Genomic DNA, 15,691 nt, shown 5'->3' with positions numbered 1-15,691 from the left:
ACACAGCATTATAATTGTGTGTTACAAAGATAATCAGAAGCAGATCTGAAGATTGAATTATGTTATTCAATAGATCTGCTTCAGATTATTTTATCCAAGGTGGATTTTTTCAGATTTTTTTTCTCTAGAGATCTGGGAAAGATCTAAAATTTCCTTCAAATCAGGTTAAAATCTCTAGCTGAATAAAATTTGACTTTGAATTCTTCATTTCTCTGTCCTGTACCACAAATAGCCAATAGTTCTAGCTATCAATTTGTTTTATTTTATTTATTTATTTGTTTGTTCCAGATTGACGGTATATAAAACAATCTCAACGGTGTACACTCTATTATAGAGTAAACACTATATAAGAACACAATAAAACTCAATAATAATAATACAATAAAAGCATAAAAAACTTAAACCCTAACCTAAAACAATATTAATAATGTATGTCCAACACAATACAAGCAATCAAAATAACAAAATAAAGCAAGATGTTACAGCTTTAAAACAATAAGAAATAACCAGCAAAAAGGATTGTCATAATGTTGTTGCATGTATAATTACTGGATCATATTTTTATACTGTACATGTTGACCCAGCACTTTTCTCTGGCTCCTTTGGGCTTCCAGTTTAGTTGGAACTAGGCCTGAGATCCTACTACCATGGGCCTTCATGTGTAACTACTTGGGGATTTTCTCCCTTATTATATCCCCCTCCTACCACACCACTTATCTAGTATGGTCATTGTACTAATAATTCTCTGTCTAGGGGGCCATCCATCAGGGTTCTCTTTGGAACCCTGCAATCTTTCTGGGTTGCTTAACTCTCTGTAGTCTTGTACCTGCTTACTTCTACCCTGTCACTCAAGAGTAGACTAGAGAGCTCATCACTTACATTTATTTTCCCAGTAAAGTAGGCCCTTAATGGGAACATGCTTTTAGTACATCAGGCCATATTAGTTGAAAAATATTAAGCTCATACTAATGCAAGTTTTAATATGGAAACCACACTGATTAATCTGATTCAGCTGGAAGAGGGCACTGGTTTTTATTATTTTCTTGCCAACAATAGGAGTGGATTTACCAATGGACAGAGTAGGTGTGTACCTATGAGCAGCCAGAGGTGTAAATGCACTGCAGGTCAACAATGACAACAATGTTCTACATACAGGATTCAAATGCTGATCAGTAATGCTGGCAGCAGGGCCTAATCCAAAAGTAAAGGTTCCCAGCCTGCTTGCTTCTCTTCTACCTTACATCCTAAGAAGTCAATATGAGGCCTCACAATGGAGCCCCACATCTCAAAAGTAGTACGCTCCTCCTTCATGTATTTGTATCAGATCCACTAACTATGTACTTTCCTTGATAAGCACAATTTTGCTAGTGTAACCCATATATTCATCACCAGCTGAATTGATTAATATAATTCCCTATACAACAAACCTAAATATTAGAAAAATCTCTACTTGGCAGGTGAAATTCAAATATTATGCAAAACCAATATACCCACCACCACTAATCTTAAACAACATGGAAAATACTGCTAAGAAGTTTAAAATAAAAAATATTTAAATAATAAATATTTAAAGGAGAATGGTGGTGTTTCATATATTCGCTGTTTATAGTATTTTTGGTACTATCCAGGTTACCCAGCAATATTTAACTCATAATCATCAACCAACTACTATCCTCCCTAAATTTAAAAATTGCAGTGCCACCAAACAAAAAAGTTTGAACCATTTATGCAGTATGAACAACATTGGGATGTTAAAGCCGATAACATCTAGGAGAATTAAACACACAAGCTTGTTCCCCTGACGAAGGAGTATTTCCGAAACAAGGCCAAGTTGGGACAATAACAAGCAAGGATATATATAATAAGTTAAGCAAAGACAGGCAATTGATTGCAAGAATTTGAAGAATGCTTGTTATTATATGAATATGATATAGATACATCCAATGGCAATTTTATAAACAAACTTTTAAATGTAAAAAAAATGTTCAAAGAAATGTTTTGTTTGGTGGCACTGCAATTTATAAATTTAGGGAGGATGGTGGGCAGATTTTTTTCTGGAAAACTTATTCACACACTTTTAGAAATGTAAAAGTATGTGTGCATGTACAACCCCCCCTTCTCAACCTTTCCCCCAGATCATCTCTTCTCACTGCAGGTCATTTAAGCACAGACAGGCTATATAAACATACATTTAACCACATATCGGCTGTCAATTTTAAAATAGGCCATTTCCGCAAGTAAACCATTGTTTTCACCCATGGAAATGCCTTTGAAAATTATCCTCCCCATGTACAAATTGGAGAGAAAACATTTAGAAAGGTAAAAGTAAAGAATGTCCCAGAATCATCACTAACTTATACAATGTGACGGTCTCCAAAGTTTTGAATGGACTTTTTTTTTCTTTTGTTTGAAATTACATTTGCTTGGTTTTTCTGTGCATTGGGATCCCAGAAAAGGATTTATTCAGAAAATATAGATTATGCCAGAAAACAAGTTTGTGCAACAATGGGACATGCAGTTCTTCAGATCCTCTCTCCAGGAGTCCTTTGGTGAAGGAGCTAAATCAGTAACTTTCCTTTTCAATCCTGGGTTTCCCACTTGTCAGCGTCTGTTTTCTGGTTTTGGCAATAGGGCATAACTAATTAGAATTGCCGATAACTTAATTATGCCATTGAAATGAAACCGTGGACATCTTATATTCAGTTCTGGACTTTGAATAGGTTGCATGAAAACCTGGAGAAGGCGCAGATGCTTCTGAAGCAGGAATGCTACAGTCGTTCTGGTGGTACCATCTTATTATGCCCTGAATAGCAGTACACATTTACCCGATCACCTGCCAGCTGTTACAATGCAGTTAAGAGAGACCATGAAGAAGCACAAGAGTCTACGAAGCAGCATATCGCACATTATTTCCAACATTTCCTATAGGAAATAAAAGTGCACAACAAAAATAAGATTACTTAAAAAAAGAACAACATAGCATTTGTGCGGAAATTAGATTTTTAGTTAGCTAACAACCAGAAAAATATTTTTATTTTAATAATCCTGAAGGCTTGCATCTTTAAACATTTGCTAGCCTATTAAAGGAGTGGCTTTTGCCCAATGACTTTCTCAATTATCTTTTGATGAACTTTAACATTTCTAATGTTTTGTTCTTGTATTGTAGCCTACAATGAGTAGATTTCACACATAAGATGAAACGTTTGGTGTTTGATATGTGCACCATAAGAAGTTAGTGCTTAATTTTTTCACATAGCATAAATACAGTTGTGCAGTTGCCAGTTTAGATCATTTGGATATGTAGAATTAAAGGTCAACAAATAAGTGAGACTGTTATATTAGACTACCTTAATACATTTGTGAAAGTTTTTAGCCTACCCATTAACTCCACATTTTTGGAACATGTTAGGGGGGTCATGAAGACACTTACTAAGGTGATTTCCCCCCCCCCCCCTCCCCCTCCGATTCATGTATATCTGCGAATTTGTCCAGGAAAAAGGTGTCTTTAGTTCTGGATGGAACTTTTTGTTGAGACCTTCATCAGGTCGGTGCAGCTCTCGAAAGTTCATCACAAATGTATTGTTAGTTAAAAAAAAGGTATCGCAAATAATTCATTTGTTGACCTTCACCGTTGTAATGAATTATGATAACGCATTCATCTTATTTTTAAGCCTCATCCATGGGCATTTCTTGGTTATTATGCTGTGCTTATATATATATATATATATATATATATATATATATATATATATATATATATATATATATATATATATATATAGTATGTGTGTGTATATGTTTAAGCAGTGCTTGCTAAAAGTTTTATATTTGACAGTTCTCATTTTTTGTGCCAGTTATCATGAATATAGTGGCATTTTTCTCTCTGTTGTGTGGTGTCACTGAAAATATAAGATCTATTTATGAAGGCTCATCATGACCTTCACAACATTTAAAATGTCTGGAATAGTTGTACTAAAACTACAACAGCTACTGAATTTAACCTTGGCATTAGGAGATTGGCATTTTTTGTTTCCTATTAAAGTGAAGCTATGTAAACAAATCCTTTGGATACTTTGAAGGTTGTGATATATTGAAGGTTGTGATACCTTTTATTAGATTGACAGAAACATTTTTTACATAGATGTAATTGTACATTAGCTTTCTGGGCTTCACAGGTCCCATTAGCTGTTTCCACAGCGGTTATAGAGAAAACAGATTTTAAACTCAATTATTTTATAATAATGTGCTTTCTTCATGTGTGACTGAAGACATCACTAGAAAAAGAAACATTTTTACACTATAAACAAGCTCAATAATAGGTTTAACTACTTCCCTACTTCTTCATGCTGCCGGAACTCCACTGGGTGCTTAATGTATAGCAGCATACTAGGTCCTGGTATGAACAATTTTGTTGCCACTAGTGTTCTGCTCACTATGACAGTGGCTGTGTTATTTCCCTAAAATGAATGAGTTGAAGAAATGATGCTAGCACTAGGAGGTTAGGTGCTGAGCACAGTTCGTGTTGGAGAGAACATAACGAAAGAGGAAAGGAACCCGATTAGATTTTCAGGATAACCCTAAACCTTTCCCAAAGATTTTCTTTGAAGTAATGATGGGCGCCACAACATTTCGTTATTAAGCTTTGTTACACATAACAGTTCTTGAACCGGTGTATTATCATAGAAGATGCAATACATTTCCTCTAATTCAAAAAGAACTAATAGTAATGAGTTTTGTGCAGAAAACTCATGTGCCCCATCAATAAAAAAGGTAGTTTATTTTATAGGCAATAATAACTTGTGATTGGCAATGGATACCTTACAATTCCATCACTCTGAGTAACAGAAAAAGGCAGTGGGACAGATTTTAAAAGGGTTACGCACGTAACCCTTTTAAACCCGTCCTGCGCGCGACGAGCCTATATTGTCCCGGGGCTTGAAAAAAGTGGTGGGGAGTGGGCGGGGCGGGACCAAGGCCTCTGGCACAGCAGCCGTGCCGGGGGATCACGCGCCGGCACTTGGCCAGCATTCGCAATCTATACCTGCCCAGAGGCAGGCGTAAATAAAAAACTATAGGTGGGGGGGATTTAGGTAGGGCTGGGGGGCGGGTTAGATAAGGGAGGGGAAGGTGGGGGGGGGGAATGGAGGAAACGTGGAAAGCCATCGGGGCTCCCCTAGGGCTCGGCGCGTGCAAGGTGCACAAGTATGCACCCCCTTGCGCGCACCGACCCCAGATTTTATAACATGCACGTGCATGTTATAAAATCGGGCATAGATTTGTGCGCGCCAGGTTGCGCGCACAAATCTATGCCCGCGCGTAATTCTTAAAATTCAGCCCAGAATGTCTCAAACAGTCATTAGCTTTATTATCCCTTATCAGATATGCAAATTCACCCAGGTGACATTGATTGATTACAAAAAAAGACAGGGAGACTACACTGAGCATGCTCATACTGTGATTTCAATGCAATCTAAGGGTAAGAAGTCCACAACAGGGCCAATGCAAAAAGGTGTCCTCGGCACAGCGCACAGTTTATGCACACATGTTTTATGTGCAAACTCTACTGTAGCAAGGAGTTTAGCAGACAAAAAATGTGTGCACAACATTATGCATTTAAGTTAGTGCCCTGGCACGGAAATGTCATGCTAATGATGGCATTAGGTATTACTCTCCTATGCAGAGATGTGTGCTAGTTTGCCTCCTGTTTTCTTAGCATTGGAAACTCCTAGTCCAAGGTGGAGTAAATTTTCTAGGGCTGATATTAGTCTATGACAGAAGCTGGAGTTCTGGTACTGGGACCTCTAGTTGGGATTTTATGCATTGAAACATGCTTTGTGCACAAGAAACATGTTTTCTACACATAAATTACAATTTTTATGCAACAAATCTTATGCATGGAAAGCATGATTTGTGCACATAAACCATGTGTTCTGCACATAAACTTTTTTTCTGTTTGCTAAGCCTTTACTGCACTCACAATTTTTGTTTGTCCACATTTTTTAACTGAAGCATTAGCATACCATTAGCTTGCTGTATCAGGAGTTGAAAAAAAACTTAGCTTGTGCATTAGGAAATTGTACTGAATTTCAGCGGACAGTTGTAACGCTCAGCTTTTTGCATCGGCCCCAGTATTTGCACACATGTCAGGCTGGAAGCCCCTGTAGCATTATCATATTGGGATTGGTGTCTCTGCTGATTTATTGTTAAGTAAAGCAACATATCATTTCCTGACTTATGATGCCCTGCAGTGGCAAGTGAAACTGGAAACACTCTTGGATAGGGTAACGCTTAAATCCATCCATATATCCAGTCCAAGTTAGTTCACAGTAGTTCTTCTTCATAGACAAACACAAACAATGCTTGAGACACAACTTCTATTTACAAACTTCAACACAGGGATGCAAAACGTCACATCACATAATATAAGATTAGTCATATGTTTTATTATTTATGACCTTTTTAACATTATTTAACACATTTTTTAATTGTTACCTTTTTATTTTTCCACTGTTTTAGTACCGTATTTTCCGGTGTATAAGACGACTGGGCGTATAAGACGACCCCCCCTTTTTTATACATATTTTTAAGAAAAAAAATAATTTTACACTCAAACAGGAGCAACCCTATCTATGAAAAGGCAACACTACAAATACCGTATATCAGGCCCTAAAAACCAATATACCTCTTATTAGGAAAACAGAACTAGCAAGCAGCTATAGATCCCCACACATAAATAATTGTAAAACTATACTAATAAGCAGAATAAATGTTTCAAAACAGCTATGAACAGAATAACATCCAACAATTAAAAACTCCTAAAAACTATTAAACATTCTCCAAACACCAATAAAATATTTCAAAAAAGAAGACACATCACATAATATTAAATAATTAAAATGGCAGTCAATCAAGAAAAATAAACTTAGAAAGCCACTTTCCTTACCCCCTCCAGCAGCTCTCCTATTCCTCTTCCTCTTCCTTAGGGCCCATGTCTCTCACACACACACCATACCAGTCATGCCCCCATGACCAGTTTCTGTCCCTCACGCACCAATCATTTCCCAAACAGTCTTTGACACACACACCAGACACCTTCCTGAACAGTTTCTCTCATGCCATACACACACACAGGCTTCCCACTCCCGTGTTCTGCTTACCGTACATATACGGGCTTCTCACTCTCATAATCACTTTCTCTGTCTCACACACACACACACACACCAGTCTCTCTCTCATTTCCATGCTCACTCTCCACGTGCACAGGCTTTCTCTCACATTCACACACAGCAGTCTCTTTCTCTCACACACACCGTCACCTTGTCAACCAGTCTCTTTCTCATGCACGCGCACACACACACACACACAGCCAGTCCTCCCGCTCCCATGCTCTCTCTCACATAATCAGGCTTCTTACTCCCATGCTTTCTCACATACCCAGATTTCTCACTTCCATGCTTTTTCTCTCTCTCACACTCACATACACATCAGTCATCTCTCTGAGCAGTCACTTTCATTGTCTCTCACACACATGAGCTCGCTGACCAGTTTCTCTCAATCACACACATGCTCTCAATCAAATGCATTCTCTCACTTACACACAGGCTTGCTGCTTCTCTCTCTCTCTCTCTCACTTACACACAGGCTGGCTGCTTCTCTCTCTCTCTCTCACTTACACACAGGCTGGCTGCTTCTCTCTCTCTCTCACTTACACACAGGCTGGCTGCTTCTCTCTCTCTCTCTCTCTCTCACTTACTTACACACGCTGGCTGCTTCTCTCTCTCTCTCTCTCTCTCTCTCTCTCTCTCTCTCTCACTTACACACAGGCTGGCTGCTTCTCTCTCTCTCTCTCTCTCTCTCTCTCACTTACACACAGGCTGGCTGCTTCTCTCTCTCACTTACACACAGGCAGGGTGGCTGCTTCTCTCTCTCTCTCTCTCACTTACACACAGGCTGGCTGCTTCTCTCTCTCTCACACTTACACACAGGCTGGCTGCTTCTCTCTCTCTCTCACTTACACACAGGCAGGGTGGCTGCTTCACTTCCACGCCCCCCCCAGCACAAATAGTAGCTGCAGCAGCTTCCTCCTCCAGCCCCCGCAGGCCAAGAAAGAAGAAACCCATCGGCCGCGGGAGGCTCACGCTGCTGTCTCCTTTCCCGATTACCAGCTCCTTCGACTGCTCGGGGGCCGCTGCTGCTGCGCCGCTGCTATTTTTTCACGCGGCACGGCTCTTTCTTCCCGCGCATCACTTCCTGTTCCGGTTCAAAGGGGGGGGGGTGGGAAGAAGACAAGGCCAGCCGCGGATGCCACAGCTTTTTTTTTTTTTTTTGCACCGCTGCCGTTCCCGCTGGGCTTGAACGTGCTTTTAGCCCAGCGGCAACGGCAGTGCGGTGCGCGGGAAGGAGAAAGCCGTGCCGCATGAAAAGATAGCAGCATCGGCCCCGAGCAGTCGAAGGAGCTGGTAATTGGGAAAGGAGACAGCAGCATGAGCCTCCCGCGGCCGATGGGTTTCTTCTTTCTTGGCCTGCGGGGGCTGGAGGAGGAGGTGATGCAGCTACTATTTGTGCTCGGGGGTGGGGGTGGAAGTGAGAGAGAGAGAGAGAGAAGCAGCCTGCCTGTGTGTAAGTGCGAGAATGCATTTGATTGAGAGCATGTGTGTGTGATTGAGAGAAACTGGTCAGAGAGCAGGTGTGCCCGGCGTATAAGACGACCCCCGACTTTTGAGAAGATTTTCTTGGGTTAAAAAGTCGTCATATACGCCGGAAAATACGGTATATTCTTACCTGTCACAAATTTTATTTGATTCTAATGATTATTTTATTATGAAGTTTCGTTGCCAATCTAATTTTATGTATTTCGGTTTTACTGCATTTATCTTATTGTATTTTACTGATGTAAACCGTTATGTTGGCTACTCCGAAGGATGGTATATAAAACCAGTAAGTAAGTAAATAAATAAATAAATAAGATTAATGTGCATAGTGAGAAGAACTCACGGATCTTCCTCTAGGATCACAGGCCTCCTAACCATCTAAATGCCCTCTAGGTGTTCCAGAATTCCTTTTGAATTCCCTGAGGATCAAAACAGATCCTCAAGAATGGGGTTCTTACATCAGGCTTTCTGGAATTTGAGCCTGGTTTCCTTGGAGCTATTCTGTGGCTCTATGCATAGCATACTAACTCTGGGCCGAACATATTCTGGTTCAAGACCCAACTTTTTGCCCTAACAACAAACCTTTATAACCACTCTGCCTCATTTATGTACTTCCTGAAATACCTAATTGCCCTGGTTCCACAGGAATCAATAGGGACACTTTTAGCATTCACACACAGTTTGTGCATCTGGTTAAATAAAAGATGATTTAAAAAAAAAAAAAAATTCCAGGCAACCCAAAAGCGGGAGGTTTATTTTAAGAAAGATTAACATTTCCATCAACTCTGGTGCCAGCTGTAAACAATGTGGACTCATGATGTCCTCTGCAATTGACAATACCTATTCACTAAGAGGTAGATTTTAAAATGGGCGCACGCATGTCCATGTGCTTGTGGTTCCTGGCATGGTATTTTATAACAAGCACATGTCTGTACGCACATGTTATAAAATATGGTTCCCGTGTGCACATGCATGCTGAATTTTAAATCCGCGTGTGCATGTGCAAGCAGGTCGGGACTTGCGCGCACACAGGAGGAATTTAGAAAACCGTGCAGTTCCCTCCCAGTCCATTCCAATTAAGGAGTGGACTGGGAGAGAACTTCACTATATCCCTACCTAACAATCCTACTGGTCGGTAGGCAGGATAGCAAATGCTGGGCCTCCATGGCAAGGTCTGGCCTTGTGTGCCCAATATGCCAATGGATCTGTGGCCATGTCCTTGATGGGCTCTGTGAGATAGTATGAGATTGATATTTGTATTGGGGTCTCCTTTGCTGGGGGAGGATAATCTCTGCTGCCAACTGCTGCTGTAGCTATGGACTAAGTCAGAAGGACCCATTCTGTGGTGATCACAAAGGAAGAGAGGAGATATATAAAGTGGGAAAGGAAGTGGAAGCTGACAGGATGCTACTCATGCTAAAAGTACTGTCTGGGGTGTCCACTCTTTTCTGTGCTACATCCCCACCAGCATCTCCTTGGAGTTAGACTGTTGGACTAGAAGGCAATATTCCCATTCACCCATGGGTCACTCAGCCTGGCTAGCATGCAAGAATCTTTCTTGGTGAGGGATTTCAGCCTATTTTGTGCCTGCTGTTGCGAGGAGTCCATGAATGGCAGCACCTATGTCATCAATTCATGGTCCTGCTGGAAATCCTTTAACTTCTCTGGGATTTTGACTATGGGGATTATCTCTTCTAGAGTGGCTCTTGTATAACTGAGATCCTCTCTGGCATCCTTGAAGGTCTTCAGAACTTGCATCATTGGTGTCATGTATAGCCAATCATGATGTCCTGGGGTGATCCACACTTGACTCACTTTCCAGAGACAGGTCATGAAAGGATATCTGTTGCTCCATTAACCTTTGCAGCAATAGATAGCTGGAATTCCACCTGGAGAAGTTTCGTAAAGCAGTGAAAACATGTCTTTCAGGCTTCTAATTGTTAAAAACCTGCAGCAGTCCCCATTTGGTGGGCTTTTGTCCGTTCACAAACATTATTGTACTTCTCGACCACCTTCGCAATCTTAAGATGGTGTGTTTAGAGGCACATAAAAGTTTCTTTGTTAATTCAATACTTTCTTTTAGCCTCATTAATGCTCAGTCAATGAGGAGTAAATTTCAATTGATTTACAATATCATTGTTCGTGAATGTCTTGACTTTTGCTGTCTCACTGAATCCTGGATATTAGATTCAGATGCAATCATACTCAATCAAATTTGTCTGCCTGGTTTTTCTTTTGTTTCTCATCCTCGCCAAAAGAAAAGGGGTGGTGGCTTATTTATAATTTACAAAATACATGGAATATTAAAACCAAAACCTTCTCTCATGATTCCTCTCTGGAAATGCTTATAGTTTCTACTGGTATTTTTTCACTTTGTTTAATCTATGCTCTACCTAAACTACTCACCAATAATCTATCACCTCTGTTTGAACTCTTAATGCTCTCAAAGTCTGATCTAAATAATATGGTCATTCTTGGCGACTTTAATTTACAAATTGACATTTTACCTCCTCTGCCTCATTGTTCTTTATTTCTTGAAATCATGGATTCTCTTGGCTGGTGCCAGCTAATTTCGGGTCCTACTCACAAATTAGGCCACACCTTAGACTTAATCTTTGTTAATAAGTCCCTCTCTCAATCCACCATCTCTTCTTTAATCATTAGTCAAGTGCCTTGGTCGGACCATTTTTGGATTCAATTTTATCTCCATACCACAACCAATTTATCCACTATTTCTCAGACTACTCCAAGTTTAGTCAAACATTGTAAAATTGATGCCGACCTTTTTTCTTCTAAAAAACAAAAACATGTTGCTAAGCTGAATCATACCATAAATACATTAAATGTTTATTATAAAACGGACTTTCATACGACCCCAGGTATATGAACAATAGTTTATATTCTCAATAACCAGACGGGTCCTGTATAATCATTGGTCCGGGCATAAATAACGTGTTTGTCTTCAAATCATAAAGTTTTAAAAATTTAAGTGCAAGTATCTAGTAAAGTGTACGTTTTGGCGCACTTGAGAAGCTATCCAGCGTCCAAAAAAGTTATGTAAATTTCCTGTGGAGCCCTATACAATTTATGCTTGTTCAAGTTTTTTGAGAATTTTATCCACAGCCTCTGAAGCAGCGACAGCGAAACATGATATCATGTTGGGCTTGTTCATTGGTTTGACAACGTTGCACAAACTAGAGACAAAAAAAGAAAAAACAAGAGGAAGTACACTTTACTAGATACTTGCACTTAAATTTTTAAAACTTTATGATTTGAAGACAAACACATTATTTGTGCCCAGACTGATGATTATACAGGACCCATCTGGTTATTGAGAACATAAACTATTGTTCATATACTGGGGTGGTATGAAGGTCCATTTATAATAACCATTTATTGTATTCATAGTATGATTCAGCTTAGCAACACATTTTTGTTTTTTTGAAATTGTTTTCAGTTGCAGCATTTTTGGACATTTTTGCTTGTGATTTGTATTCATATTGACCTTTTTTCTTCTGCCATCACATGAGCTACATCATCAATGTGTTTTGCAACATCTCCAATTCAATTGCTCAGTGGGACGACGCCCTCCTCTCAACTCTCAATTATCTTGCTCCAATCAGATCCTTCTCTCTAAAATCCTCCAAACCCCAGCCATGACTTTCCTCTGAAATTAAATCTGCTTGTCAGAACTTGAGGAAATCAGAATGCGCTTGGCGCAAGCATCCCTCTTCTCATCTCACCCGAGCATTTAGAACATCTCTTAAGGTTTATCAAACCTGTATTTTGGAAGCCAAGAAAAGTTACTTCTCCGCTTTAATTAACAATGCTGGTTATGATCCAAAAACTCTTTTCAACATCGTTAGATGCCTAACCAACTCAACACTATTGAATCTGCGACTCTCTAATACTCTCTGCTGAGTCTTTTCTCCAATTTTTTAACTTAAAAATTGAGAAACTTTGTCTCAATTTTATTAATATTCCAAAATGGTACTCTGAAGAAGCCATCTCTCTCATACCTCTCTGGGAAAATTTTGACTATGTCTCTTGTCTACAGGCTCTCTGCTCCTCTTCAGTATTTAAAGCTGCCAAAGATTCTTTGTATCCACCTTTCTCTCATTTAATTAACCTGTCTCTTAATGAAGGTGTTGTTCCAAGCAGCCTTAGACAGGCAGTTGTTTGCCCGTTACTAAAAAAAATAAAATCTTGACCCATCTGATTTATCCAACTCTAGGCCCATTTCGTCATTACCTTTTTTCTCAAAAATTTTAGAAGCTTCAGTATTGACCTAGTTATCTCTCCATGTTGAAAACTTTGAGGTCCTTGATCCTCATCAGTTTCTGTCGTGCACTCAATACAGAACTTCTACTTCTCTCTTTAACCAACACGATCAGAAAAGGTATCGACAATGACCATCAATTCATCTTAGTTTCCCTTAATAATTCATTGTCTTTCGATACTGCGGATCATAACATTCTACTTTTCTGTTTACAAGAAGCAGGCTTCTCTGGCACAGTGCTGAATTGGTTTCATTCCTATTTATCAAACCGCATCCAAAAAGTCAAAATTCACAGCGACTTTTCACCTTTTTCTCACATCAAAACCAAAGTTCCTCAAGGCTCTGCCCTCTCGTCATTACTATTTACCTACCACCTCTTTGCAAAGTTCTATCTAATCTGACTGATGCATATAAATTATACACAGATGATATTCAATTCCTCATCTGAATTCGTTCAACTTAGGCTGACACACAAAATCACATTAACATTTGCTTTTCCTCATTCAAGTCCTGGTTAGTACATAACAAATTAACACTTAACATGTCAAAAACTGAATTCCTTGCATTATTCAGTGCATATGTTTTTCGATAGGAAGCCTTTACAGATTCTCCAAAACTCTGCTGCTAGAATATTAACTGGTTGCAAAAAAAATGGAACACATCACCCCATATTAAAATCGCTACACTGGCTTCCTATCGAAAAATGTATTGATTATAAGTTATTTTGTATTTTGCACAAAGCAATCTATGGCAATCAAGTAGAATGGTTGAATGCAGTGGTTCAGCTTCATATACCTCAGCGGAACATTAGATCATCCAACAAAGGTCTATTATCAATACCATCAGTCTCTACAGCACGACTCACTACAGTTAGAGAGAGAGCCATTTCGTTAGCAGGACCCGGATTATGGACTTCCAGTGGACCCAAGGTTACAGAATGATCTAAAGTTGTTTAGGAAACATCTTAAAACTTGGCTTTTTGAGCAAGCATATAAGGATGGCATTGGGTAATTCATTTCCACCTACATTATACTATTTTATAATGTTATTTATTTTGATTATTTTAGACCACCTTTTATCTAGTAATAGTTTTACCAACTTAGTCAAGTATTTAGAAATTCTAAATTTATCCTAGTAGTTATTTATAGTTTTTTATGATTACCGAAGGCTTGTATTTATTTCATTTTTTAATTAATTCTTAACACTTTATTCATGATTATTATGTTATAAATTTTGACCTTGTTGTTTTTCTGATTATATTTTAATTAATCTTAGTTTTAATCCTGTTTATTATTTTACAGTTCACTAATGTCCTTGTGTTTATTTTATTCTTGTTTGTAAACCATTGTGATGGCATGTTCCAAACATTGGTATATAAAAGTTTTATAAATAAATAAATAAATACTCCCCTATCTCTCAATCGACCATTTGCATCAATTCCTCTTCGTTTACAATAAGCAATCAAGTCAAAAGTTTAGGAGTTGTCTTATATAGCACCCTCGCCTTTAAGCCTCAAATCTTACCGGTGATAAGACAAGGCTTCTTCAGACTCCGTCTACTTGCCAGTCTCAAAAAACTTTTTTCCTTTTGAATTTCACACAGTACTTCAAGCTTGTACCTTTCCCATCATTGATTATTGTATTACTCTCTACATTGGTCTTTCATTCTCCACTTTATGACCCATTCAGTTACTTCTGAACTCAGCTGCTCGGCTCCTGACAGGTGCTAAATGGTCTGATCACATCACACCTACTCTTAACAATCATCATTGGCTACCCCTTGCTGAACACATTAAGTATAAACTTAGCATGACTTTACATAAACTTATCCATGACGATTCCTGCCCCTGGGCAAACTCATTGCTCAAGTTTTACCAACTGGCACGCTCTCTACGATATTCACAAAGTACCCTTCTTGAAGTTCCGTCACCAAAAATGGCCCACCTCCACATCACACATGAATGCTTCTTCTCTGTTGCAAGCCCTGAATTTTGGAACTCTCTCCCTATTGAAATATGGCAGTTCGACTCTATAAAAAACTTTAGAATTCTTCTAAAAAAATTGTTCTGTTTAGGCTTGCTTATTTTAAATTTTATTTTAATTTGAACTGCATTTTCACTGCATTTTGCTTTTATGTTATATTAATATTGTATCTTGTTCTTTTATTGCTTTTATGGGAATTTAATTTATGCTTGATATTGCTGTAAATCGCCTAGACCATTTGTGCTTTAGGTGATTCATAAATTCAATAAAATTTAAATGTAAATATAAATGTCCTTGTCCTGATGTTACTAATGTAAATCATGATTATGTTCCTAGTTATTTGTAAACCGATACGATGTGCAAACGGCTATCGGTATATAAGAATCCTTTAAATAAATAAATAAATAAATAAATAAATAAAATGTTTGTATTAGTGCTGCTGTTGTATTTGAATACTTCCTGATTTGTTTTTATGTAATTTTATAAATGTATACATGTTTTATTGTAAACCGCTTGGATAAACTGTTTCACATGTGGTATATTAAGCTCAATAAATACTTATAATAATACATAATAATTATAATAATCCTGAATCAGCCAGTGCAGAGGTGCCCCCACTGCTTCTTATGCAACTACTGCCCACCCTTCACATTCTGGTGAAAATACCCCACCTCTCTACCAGTTCCTTCAGGCCTAAGCTGCTGAATTGCTCCTTGGCCCTTAGGACTTCCTCTACTGCCAGGTGCAGTAAATGAGTAAATTAACAGATCCCCTCATAG

General features: G+C 38.7%; 1 long non-coding RNA gene across 1 annotated transcript in view; it reads right to left on the bottom strand.

Annotated features, from left to right (window-relative positions):
- Nucleotides 1-248: 248 nt before the first annotated feature.
- The window catches only part of LOC115093785, a 65,005-nt gene continuing 49,562 nt past the window's right edge, over nucleotides 249-15,691 (bottom strand). Inside the window, exon 2 of the long non-coding RNA XR_003857410.1 lies at nucleotides 249-2,922. This is a non-coding gene — a long non-coding RNA (uncharacterized LOC115093785). The remainder of the gene's footprint in view (nucleotides 2,923-15,691) is intronic.

This window comes from Rhinatrema bivittatum, chromosome 6 (genome assembly GCF_901001135.1).
Source record: "Rhinatrema bivittatum chromosome 6, aRhiBiv1.1, whole genome shotgun sequence".
Lineage (NCBI taxonomy): Eukaryota > Metazoa > Chordata > Amphibia > Gymnophiona > Rhinatrematidae > Rhinatrema > Rhinatrema bivittatum.
Note: the sequence above shows the minus strand (reverse complement) of the source record. Positions and strands in the feature narration are given on the sequence as shown.